The sequence below is a fragment of the Leptosomus discolor genome, chromosome 6 (genome assembly GCF_034619465.1).
Source record: "Leptosomus discolor isolate bLepDis1 chromosome 6, bLepDis1.hap2, whole genome shotgun sequence".
In the NCBI taxonomy this organism is placed as follows: Eukaryota; Metazoa; Chordata; class Aves; order Leptosomiformes; family Leptosomidae; genus Leptosomus; species Leptosomus discolor.
The window spans coordinates 48,870,090-48,876,832 of NC_141396.1; positions in this window are offsets into that span (position 1 = coordinate 48,870,090).

Here is a 6,743-nt window from a genome sequence, read left to right on the forward strand (position 1 = left end):
GTGAGTGAGTTTCTGGGTAAGGAAAGTGTGTGTAGTATTCGTGAGAGATGTCCGGAGCGCTTCGTGCTTGCGGGGAAAGCAGTCCGTGGGAAATCTCACCGTGCCCACAACGTCCCAATGTGCACTTGCACCCATTAACTTCTTGCCTGCTGGTGTTAAATGCTGGGAAATTTGCTTATTGTCTGTCTGCCTTCCTTATCTTGCTATCAAATGACTGTATCGCCTTAATTTCAAGACCTGCCAAAGCTCATTGGTGCAGCTGCTAAATTAATTTTGAGTTGTCACTTCTCTGCTGTTACAAGTTCTGAGAAACGGAGTGAGTGAGATCGCACCATATTGATTTTTATGGCCATATAAAGTTTTACTGTGTTAAAATAGGAAAATTAAATGATGCTTTAGCTTTGAAAGCTGAGCTCTTTGCTAATATATTGATCGAGTGTGTAGTCATTGAAAAATTATTCTCATCACTTGCAATGCCTCTCTTCTGGGAGCCACAAAATGAGCTGGATATGATTCAGTTCATGGATTGCTAATGTCAGTCCATTACTTCTGGTGACACAAGGTCCAAATACAATTTGATAATGAACCCTTCCCCCTTCCATTATTAATCTTGTTTTCATTATTGTAATGCCCTGCATAAGTATTTACTGTTGGATGGCAATGGCCACAAAAATCTTAGCTGTCGTTTGTTTCCAAAATATCACAGCTTTTAGAATTGACTACAATAATTAAATTTAGCATTTTGTTTCCATGTTCTTTTCATACTCTCTTCCTATAACTAAAGATTGGTGTCAAAAAATTTGGATTCTTTACTGGTATCATGTTTGAGCTCTGAAGGATTGTTATCCAGTGGGTAGCCCCTATGCATGATATTGGGTTGAATGCTTACAGCCCTTGCTGGTTCTTTAACCTGTGCTTAAAAAAATACCCTCCTCCGATAGAGTTCCCTGAGAACTGTAAACCTCAGCATGCAGTAGGACTTTTACTGTTGCAGGGCATGGGGAGGAATGGAGGAAAACCAAGGTGGAACCTGACACTGAGGTAGGTCTCTTCCAGCAGCGCCCTCTGAGAGTGTTCAGAGAGTAAAGAGCTGGAGCCTCCCATGAACGGGGCTGGCTGGTTCAGTCTGCAGCAAGTCAAAATGTCAAGATCAGCTGAATAATAATCAGCAGATGAAATGTCAGTGTGGACATCCAATATGCATTTATCAATAGAAGGAGATCAGGTACGGATACCACACAGTTCTGTTTCTCTGCTGTGTGTAGAAGTTTTACAAAGGTCAAGGAGTCCAGAGGCATCAAGTTTCTCTGAAAGCTGTCTTGCTTTGTTGGGAAGATTGTTGCTGGATAAGTCAGCAAAAAGGAGAAGTGTTCTTAGAAACAGAAGAAGCAGTTACCCAATCCTTCAGAGAGTGAACACTAAAAAGTGCCCTCAAAAACTGGTCAATTTTTTGCTTGATCAGCCGTAAGATTATCGTATACACTTTGAATTGTGCCCAGGAAATATATGGTCTGAGATTAAGCTAAATTTATCACCACTCCTTGCCTCCAAATGCTTTGAAGTAACCATTTCTTTCTGCTTTTACATTAGTTAGCGTTAGGGTTTGGGTTTGGGTTCAACGTTTACTTGCCAATGTCATTGCATGGTTCTTGCCTTTTCTGTGCATCATCAGACAATGTCCAAGCCGCCTGCCAGCTTTCAGGTGGTGAGGTGTGGCTGGTTTGCAGTTGCCCTGACTGTAACATGGACCTGATATGCATTTTGTCAGTTGTCAAGCTATAACTCTTGTTTCCAGCATTTAAGTAGGATAGGATTCATTTCACCTAACATGTCTACATCTGAAGCTGTATAACTAGGTTCCTGTTGGCGTTGATGGAAATTTAGCCAGTATAATCAATAGAACCTGGAGAGCAAGTCTTCTTATGCTAAGATAAATGCTAACCAGTTCAGGTAAATCAATTTTTGATTGCTTTGACTGGCTAAAATGGGATTATAGAATCTAGCTTAGGTTCCAATAGGTGTATTGTACACACATCAAGTTAGGTGAATCCCAGGTCTTGTGTCTTTCTTACTCATGTAAGCACACAACAGTGAAAGAAGTGGACTGACTGTTAGAGAACATTGTTGATTTTTATTCTTCATTTAGCATAGCTGGGGCTAAAGAGTCGTGGGTTTTTTTCCCTCTGGGAAGTTTCTTGCAGATAGGAAAGACAAGTGTTCAGTTGTGGGAAGACACTGGGGGATGGATAGAGTGGAAAGTACTAAGCAAACTGATGCACAACCAAAGAGGATAATTCAGGTAGACACATGAATAGTACAAAATTGTGTAATCATGCAAATTTTTTTGTTGTTGTTATAGAGTGAAATTATGTTAAGTGTTTTATTCAGCTTTTGACAAATGAAGTAAAAAACCCAGTTGTGTTCTAAACACTTGTTTTTAACTAATTGCCAAACTAGATAATTTGCTCACACTGAGCTTAGGTGTGAATATAGTTCCTATTCAGGTATGTATTGTATCATCATCAAAATCAGAAGTCAAATATCCCGCAGCATTAAGTGGGGGTGGTATCGGAATTTCGAGGGCAAAACTTATTGTTTGAATGATGGATGAGATAGTGTGCTGCATAAATGGCTCATTACAGCTCCATTTATATACTAGCTCAGGTTCTGAGCTGCAATCCATGTTCATGGTTGAACAATCAAATTATTTGTACATTTACTTAGAAAATGCTAGTTGTTAGTATGATAAATGTCATACTGTAGCCTCATGCTCTTGACCTCCAGAAACTATTGGGACAGGAAGGTTTAGAAAGAAGTTGCAAACTTAGGTGACATGAAGCAGTAGTAAAAATATTGAATTAACATGTAATATTCTATGTGAAATTCAGGCTCCGTTGTATTTGCAACCCACCCTGCAGAAGCAAAACCTACTGCTTATTCCCACTTGACTCTGTTGTCTGTAATGCTCAATGGTCTTGACCATAAAGCCCTTGACAGTGCAATTGGTATATGTCTTAACTTTTGAGTGTGACAAACGTGCTTCATTGAATTGCCTTTGCAGCAATTGGGTAGTCCACAGTAGATATACTGTGTTCTGCATGAGGCTGCCCCCTTCCCTCTCCGAACTAGTTAGGTACTGAAAATGATGGAGAATGCAGTGATCTGCCAGCATTGATGCTGATCAGGGCGTCTCTGGATATCTCTAGTATGCAACTTGAGGTCTGCTGCATGGGTTCTGTATGTTTGATGCGACTTAGAAAGCAAAAAAAATCCTGTAGGGCTGGCTCATAAGAATTCTCACCCATTTTATTCTTGCAACTGTGACAGACAGATCCCTGACACCAGATCCCACTCTTGGGGGCAGGGGGGAATCACCACACAAACCAACCAAAAAACCCCAACTGTGTTGGCTTGTTGTCTTAGAACTCCAAAACTATTTTTTCCCTACCCTGAATTCAGTCACTGTAAGTGTCACGGTCCATTTGGATCTCTCAAATTTACAGGACAACACACTCTGTTTTAAACATTATTTCGTGAGCTTATTAAGAAATACAACAAACAGGGGCTCAATCCCCTTTTGCCCAGACCAGTCTATTGTGTGAATTAACTTATTCACCATTCAAGTCATAAGGTTTCATCACTTATAACCTGTAACTCCTAATTTGTGGACTTATGAGAAAAAAAAAGACTTAGTTACCTAGCCAGGGGTGAGAGTGCCCATCCTTCCTCCTCTGTCACAGTGCAAGTGTCCCCTGTATCACACCAGGGAGCAGGGAAACCTCAGCAGTCCAGCTGCTGTTGAATCTGCTTCAAAAGCTTTTTGGGTAAGCTGATGCTTTATACCTTTCAGCTTGGAGGTTTCGTCTATACCATTTCCCTAAGTTAGCAGATTTTGAGGAAACTGCCAGACAAAAGATGCAGGCTGCAGAAGCCAGCAATTTGCAGGTAATAATAGTGCTTCAGCTCTTTCTGGCCACCTGTCCTGCCTACACCGCTCTCTTGCTTTGCACACATCAGGCCTTAGTAGGAGCCAGGTTAGCCAAAGTCTGAGCTGGAGTTGAGTGAGCTGTCACGCTGAGCACACCAGAAGTATTTTAAAGGGTTTTTATAGAGGTTTAAAGGTACATTCCTAGCTCAGAAGTTTGGGCCAAGTTGTAAGTTGTGGGTTTTTTTTAAAGTAAATTTTTAATGATGAGCGGTATGATAAATTACCCAGTTGTTTGGGCATCCAGACGTATTCCAGAGACAGTCCAATTTATTGCTGAAATATGAGGTTAAATCATTATCAGCTTTATCGGCTTCACTGAGATGTAATAAAACATTATACATTACCCAGAACAGAACACTTGAAATCATTCTATTTAATATATTTTTAATAATAGCAGTGGAAGCTAAACAATTTATCTGCAGGGGCTTGTTCTTAAACATGGTGGAAGTGAGGAAATATGGTGTTTGATATAACTTATTCAAGTTATGATTTTGAAGTTGTAAATCAAAAGACAAAGGATTAGTGGGAGTAATTCTTTCTGGAATAGCACTCTTAAATTATTGAACTAAGTATGACGCTATCGAATGCATTATTGTTAAGCATGTGATGACTTTTCTTAAGACAGGATGGTGTGCAACTGGTGTGATCTGCAGACGAAAATGTAAGCATATGACAGTGTCTCTAGCACTCTACTCTGGCAGCCAAATAGCACCTGCAGGATCATGTTTCCTCAGCCCTTTAACAGTTCTCCTTGTACCAGTCTCCACAGACAAATAAGCAATCGATACTGGGAGTCAATGAATTTCAGCTGCATTCTGTTAATGCATAGGAAGTTAATGAAACCTGGGAAGCTGTCTGAACCTGCAGGTTTTGACATACATGTTTTTTCTTACAATGTTCTACTTGCTATAAAACCTCTGTGCAGAGGGGTGGACCTTTGCTTAAGGATCTATTTGGAGATTAAAGGTATCAGAGTTTCCCTGCTTGGCTCTGGTGCAGGCTAGATGTATGAAGCTGGTCTTTGCATTCGTGCATCTTAAGTACTCATCTTTGAAGGGGGGGAAATGAGTCTTCCTTTCTTCAACTTCTGCTTATCTCCTACTGTAAGCTGCCTGGGTCGGAGGCTCTTGCTATATATTCTTCTAATGTGGGACATACCAGGACCTAGATTTTGATGGAAAACATATTCTGTAGAAAATAATTGGCATGTAGACAGGCTCCAGTATGATTTGGGCATCTCAGTTCTTATGAAGGTGCTCGTTGATAACTCTCTACTTTTTTTTTTTTTCTCCCCAAAAGTCACTAGTTGTGGATTGAGTATCCAGTAAAACTTTAAACAAGTCATTAACCTCAATTCTAAAACCTAAAGCTCAAATAGAGAAATTTTGAAATTCCATCATTGTTGAATCCCTCAAAGCAAGGCTTTGGGATTACGAATTCTAATCCCTTTATCATCCCAATTTGGTTATTTTGTGTAGTCCCAGTTATGAGCTAATTACAAAGCTTTTATATATACATATAAAGTGATTAAAAAAACCCTCAGAACGCCTGCATTTGACTACTACTTTATAGGCAAAAGAAAAAGAAGGTTTTAAAAAAATGTTGTAACTTGTTTGTGTTCATTCTCTGGAGAAGAGATGGCTTTGCCTGGAAGTGGTGAAGCTCCAATGCATAGATAAATACAAGGCATGAAGTGGAAAGGTAATACCTTAGGAAGAGACTGCAAGCAACGTCCTGTCTGAGTTGTGTCTATATGAATCCCAGGGGGAGGGTTAGACAGAAGGAAAAAGCAAATTTTGCATCTGGAATGGAAATTTTAGGGTTTACATATTACAACTGCGTGTCTCCGGATCTTGATCCCCTATCTTTACTTTTACCTTAACCTGGATTTGTGTTAAGGGAGATTTCATTGTAGCAGGTAAAATTGGGTCATTTTGTTCGCACAGCCCTTGAAATCAATGGCCAGTACTGGTTGCAGTCCCCACTATGCGACAGACTGCTGCAGGTTTCATGGTTTTAAGAGGGTATTTCACCACTTTGCTGCATGAGCGGGTATAGAAGTTGGTAATAGTCATGTATATATTAAAAAGGCGGGGGGGGGGGGGGGCGGGGATGGAGAGGGGAGCTGAGGGAGAGAAGAGAAGCCTGTGTTCCCACTCAGCGGTGAGCTAATCAACCAAGAGCAGAATGATGGCAAGAATCCTAAGCCCTGTGTTCCCCAGGTGAGCTTGTATTATCCAGTAGAAAATTAGTCTGAATACACGTGATGTGCCAGTATGCCAGTCAGGTGATTGAAAGAGCTGGTGCAACATATTTTTGCATAGCAGTCCATTTCAGTTTCTTTTAGTTGGTCTACATACTGTGTGTATAGTGGATATACATACTGCATGTGTAGTGGGATGTAAATGGTTATATGAATAAGCAGATTAATAAAGAAATTGTGGGTAGTATGCTGGAAGCCATGGATGAAACTGAAGCCATTCTCTTCATTATCAAAAAAGTAGTATGGTATCACAGTGTAATTTCTATCACTGGAGTAATATCACATAATATACTTTATGTGTGTAGATTTGTGCTGTTGCTATAAAAAAAAATCCAAGAATAATTACATTGTAGTCATTTATAAAGTATTATATACAAATTTAAAAAATGGCTATATGAAAATGACTCTCCAGACCTGGCTCACTGACTGCATGCTGTTGTACTCAGGAAGGACGTAAGCACTCAGTAGCTGGCTTGCTCACTTAGAGCTTGC